Source organism: Cupressus sempervirens, chromosome 7 (genome assembly GCF_028749045.1).
Source record: "Cupressus sempervirens isolate cs-2001-9-10 chromosome 7, ASM2874904v1, whole genome shotgun sequence".
Lineage (NCBI taxonomy): Eukaryota > Viridiplantae > Streptophyta > Pinopsida > Cupressales > Cupressaceae > Cupressus > Cupressus sempervirens.
The window spans coordinates 814,019,915-814,025,447 of NC_143124.1; the positions used below are offsets into that span (position 1 = coordinate 814,019,915).

General features: G+C 30.9%; 1 long non-coding RNA gene across 1 annotated transcript; it reads right to left on the bottom strand.

Moving 5' to 3' along the window:
- Positions 1-527: 527 nt before the first annotated feature.
- On the bottom strand, positions 528-1,154 carry LOC149549886 (uncharacterized). Its single transcript, XR_016354500.1, has 2 exons — positions 987-1,154; positions 528-856 (listed from the first exon to the last, which is right to left on the bottom strand). It is a non-coding gene; the product is annotated as an uncharacterized LOC149549886 (long non-coding RNA).
- Between the last annotated feature and the right edge of the window lie 4,379 nt (positions 1,155-5,533).

Sequence of the window (5,533 nt, forward strand, 5' to 3'; positions counted from 1 at the left end):
TGATCAAATTCAGAACTTGAGACCATGAATAAAGACGATTTTATCTAAGAGTTGTAGTTCACTTGTATGAGTGTAGGTAACAATATGCTCCTTGATTACTTTATCCACGAAGTTCGAACTCATAAAGTTATAAAGGATTAGGCTATAATCCTTCATTGAGTTTGATGAAATAGATATCTTTTATTCATTGACTCTAAATTAAAACAATACTATCATAAGCTCACACTCTTACATCATTGAAAATAAAAAAATTAGGACAATTAATTTCTAGTTCTACAAATAGCCTATAGTAATATAAAATTCGTTTCAAAAAGTATCTAATTATACTCCAAATGATATCTTTGTCATTTAATACTAAGTTCATGTTCAAGAACTTTTTTTAATTTACATTATTGGTGAAGACACATATGGTTGGTTGAAATTGATACTGATATTTTCAGAGAAATGATGTTTGATATTGAAGGCTCAACTAATGATAGGGAAATTCCACCTTATTTTGAAAGCTTGACTTCAATTTTTTTCACAAATACGAAGAAACCAATTTATTTTATATTGAAGAAATCAAAATGGAAACAGTTGCAACAAAGCCTAGAAAGAGAGCAAATCATCATAATAGCCATTCAAAAGCTAGTTTCCAACAAGTGAACCAAATGGGTATACTTGACTAAATAATAGTACAGCATGAGAATACAACTATAGGAGGAATAACAGCAAACACTATTTCAGATGTTTCACCTTGAGCAAGGAAAAAAAGAAACAAAAAGACGTAGGATAGTGTATTTGTTTTTAATTGATTAAAGCTGGTAGCCCACAACCGGAAGACTTGTTTTCATCTCCTTGTCTAGAACTAGAAGAGCTGAAAACTATTTCAACATGTATTAGTTGGTATTCTTAAAGTTCATTACATAAACCATTGGTATTCTTAAAGAACATTAAATAAACCAGAGAAGACATAAAAAAGCAATGAAAAACATGAATTCCCATACCATCCGTCTAACAGAAAAGATCGATGAGCATAAAAAGCTGTGAAGCTTGTTGATTGTTGATGTCAATACAAATACCATAGAGAAGCATAAATAGAACGCCTGGCCTAATGTTTTTGCTTATGGGAACACTAGGCCAGACCGCTCTACATATGTTTCTCCCACTGTATCCAAAACAGACCTGCAAATGGCTTGAATGAGTCATGGCCAGAATGCTCTAGCGGTCGTTGTATTCTTTAAGGTTTTTGGTAAAGTTGGAGATCGACTAAAGTTTGATCCCTTGTGTCGGCCATGGAGTTTTCATCCCTTTGCATGTTGGGTCATTACAAGTGCATCCCAAAGCATCTTCTTTAAACGAGTTGCTTTCACATTGGAATTGGACTTTTATGATTAGTGTTGAACTAAAACTTGGTCATGATATATGACACAAGTAAATAGGAATTTGGGTTTATATCATGAATAAAAGTTATTTAGAGTCTTATGTTGAATATAATGATTTCGGCTTTAACAAAGTTTGATTTTAATGGATTCTTTTAGAAGCTTTCGACTCTATCAAAAGATCAAAGACCAAAGACCATAGACCAAATACCTATTGACTATGCATTAATTTTACTTTGAAGTTAAATTTTTTTTAGTCCTTACCTATAGATAAGAGACTTAAATTTTCATTTAAACAAGTAGACATTATTGTTCTCTTGAAAAGAGAGAGTGAGAGAAAACATAATTATTTTGGTGAGGTCTATCTTCCTAAATTAGTTTCTTGGAAGTTTAGAATTGTGCAAAAGTTGTTTTGAGAAGCTTTTTCAATAGAGAAGAAGAAGAATAAAGTATTTAAAATGCCCTCCTAATGTTTGACATTTTCTGAAAGGAGGGCACACATGTCTACAATTGGCTGTGGCATTGTAGAAGGTGGTTAATGTGCATTGCCTATGCTTCTATACTTTGCATTCATGCATATCCAAATTGTTGTGTTTGGTTTTTCCCATAGGAGTGAAAATACATTAAAACTTAGAAAATTGAATATATTCTAGTTTTTCCTTGTTATCTATGTTACAAACATTGATTTTTTCCCCTAAATAAGGATGAATGGATTTTAAACACATGCTAGTACCACCAAATATAAGTAGGGGGAAAGCACATTCATTCTATTTTAATACATGCTTTACCTTCTATCCTCTATCTAATTCATAAAATTTGGGCTTTCTAATATTCATATCGTGTCCTTATTAAGTTTCTTATATGTGATATTATTTATTTTGCCTTGCTTTGGCATATGGTCAATTGGTTCAAATAAGATGTAATTGTTTGCATTTACCTAAATTTAAAAGGTAGTTGATTTGAATTTGGTGAAGCCCATGGACCCAAAGCTAGCAAACTAGAATGTATTACTTCAAAAATTCATTGTTGATACCTATTGAGCAACAATTGCACATTGGTTATTTGAGGAACCAAACCATTTGATCAATCATACTTGTCATATAAGTAGTAAAAATTCTTGCGGTGATTATGCTTCATTTATTCTTCAGTTGAACTTGAAAATCTCTTCCTCATTGGATAAATTAATCTTTAAGTATTTGATATGTTTTTCAAGACTATTGTCCTAGTTTGCGACCCCTTTATGCTTTGATGAAACCCCATAACCTCTTCTTAAGCCACTAGTTTGGCAAAGAGAATAGGAACTAGTTTAACCTAAAAGATGTGGAAAAAACACTAAAGAATAGATAATTTCGTTAATTTTCCCTAATTAAGGTTTTGTTCTAGATCAGTGAAACCTCACACCAGGTTTTGTACCACTACTACTCTTACTCCTCAATGACACCACTCCTGTGACTCACAATGACAAACCAGAGGTCCTTAATGCCCATCTTGTTCAGTGTTGGAATTCTTTCAATGGAGGAAGTGTCCCTAGTTCTTAACTCCTTGTTGGCCCCCTTGTTGTTTTGTTTTATTTTGTTCTTGCTTGCTCTTTCCTAGACATCGTTTGGTGTCTTGTTGTCCGTTGCTTCCTTGCTTGTATGCTCTCAATCCCTTAGACCCTTGGTGGTCTTTTGTTGGACATTAATAGATTTATCTTATCTATCTTATCTATCTTATCTTTAAAACATTATTCAACTTGTACTAAAATAGGAGCTTTGAAACATGGTATTATTGATGGTCCAAATGACTTAATGCAAAACATGTAGAATAATCTATCCCATCTCTCATGTAGAGAAAATATATCCAAATGGTGCACTCCCTAAGATATTTGTAGTTGCGTTTCAATTTGTTTGTTTTTTTCTTTAAAAGACCTTAATGGTTATTTAAATATAGAATCAAATTTCTTTGCAACTAACCCAAATTTCTAATTTATCTTATATTTTTGGTTTTTTAAGATATCCAAGATGATCTATACCACTAATTTAGATAAAATATCAAAAGATTAGGGTGGTAGAAATAAATGAACAAAATTGTGGACTGACTTTATTAAAATGATTGTTTATATAATGACATATAGGGAAACATAAGTTTCACCTACTTAAAAAAAAATTGAATTTGAAAAAAAAAGAAGATAATTTTTTCTATAGAATCTCCAAATTAATCAAAATAATAAAGAATCACTTTAGTACACACAAATCTAATGATAATTAATTATATTTTAAAAATAAAAATAAAAATAAAAAAGTATTCATTCTCTTTAATCTTTCTATAAATTTACCATATAAAAAGTTAAAATGCACACTATCGTCCAAATATAATATGCAAATGATAGAAAACAAATATTTATTAGTGTAACAATAATTTCTACATCAAAGTTTGTTTGCTCCATTAAAGTCTTTTCTCACAAACTTGAAAATTTAATAAAATTTTGCCAAAAAAAACTTACTATCAAGAATAGCAACCCTGGAAGAATTGTTCTAAGAACTTAACTAAAACACAATAAAACAAGGGTTAAATGCAACTAATCCTAACAAAAAGAACATTAAAAATAAATACCACTTCAATTACAAAGTCTAGCGTCGAGACATGCATTTATGCTCCATGCCAACTAAAGTTTTTTCTAAACTTAAGACAACAACATAAGGAGTGTAACCACTTTATTTTTTGAGTGGGCCCATCATTAACAATTATTTATCAAAGTAACTATAATTTTTCTTGCTAGTTTGACTTGGTGTCCAAAAATTATTTGAATTCAAGTTATAAAAATGTGAATCAGGAAGTATTACTATTGGTTGGCCTTTTTCTTATAAACAAATTAGTTCATTAGACATTTGATGAGCTTGTCTAACCTTTTCATCAAATTAATTTTGAACCTTGCCATTTTTATCAACCTTCTCCAAAAGTAACTAAATACATGTATGATTTTAACCATTAATCAAGTAATCCAAGTCTTGTACATTTAATCCTTGACGATGCATTCAAACTTATCCTTGATATCAAGTGATGTACTTCTTGTACTAACTAATCACATGACTAATCAATTAACTATATTACGCATAATCACTTATGTGAGGTGGTGGAATAGGGATCCACTAGTCTAAGCTAGGAATCAAGCTCATTCACATCATCTTAATTCAAAAAATAATTTAATAGGTCCATCTAAAGACCTATTCGCAAGAGCTAGGTACTGTTCATTAGGATTATTCTTTCTTTTGTGTTAATTTGGTTTATTAATTGAATTGATTATATATGATAAATAGGGTAAATAATATCAAATTATCTTAAATTAGTTTAAATAATAAGTTATAAATTAAATATGAAAACTCTAAGTACAAAGTTGAAAAGGGGAATTTGTCAATGAAGTTTAGACCTAAAAACCCGAGACTGTTCCTATTGTAAGGTTTGCACTCTTGGTCTCCTTGTAACGTGTAGCACACTGATTGAGTTCACAACATGGTTAACCACCTCCCATGTTCTATAAGTCTAGATTTGTATTGAACATTAACATGTTGATCTTTTGGTATACATACAACCGACAGTTGGTTATTAAAGCCATGTGAAGGTCCGAACCCCATGGTTGGGATGAGAGAATTTTGGAAGGTATACAACCTTGGTCTCCTTATGACATGCACCATGGTGCTCGGTTCATGACATGTATTAACCATCTTAAGTGCTCTATTATCAGTCTAGTGGTTGTGTTGGACATTAACAAGTTGATATTCTGGTGCAATGACAACCAACAATGCTAATAAGTAACTTATTCCTAGTGTTTTTGAAGAAGATTTGTCGATGGATTTTGACTCGAGATGTTTTTTTGATCATCTCCATAAATTTTTTTGATAGCATTTCAAACTATGTAGGTAACCAAGAACAATGAAAATATTTGATAAATTTAGGACCTTTTGCATCTTCAAAATTTGTTTCTCTTTCTCTTTGTCTTATCTTACTAGAACTCTAAATATCATTTCCAAGATCTGGAAACCTACACATAAAAGAGGAAAAATTGACATCTTATCCTAGTCAAATTGCATAAGGTCTAAACCTTCTATACAATGATGATGATTAGGAATATATTTTAATTTGAAGCACAATGCTTAATATCACAAGATCATAGCTCAAGATTGATAATGTTG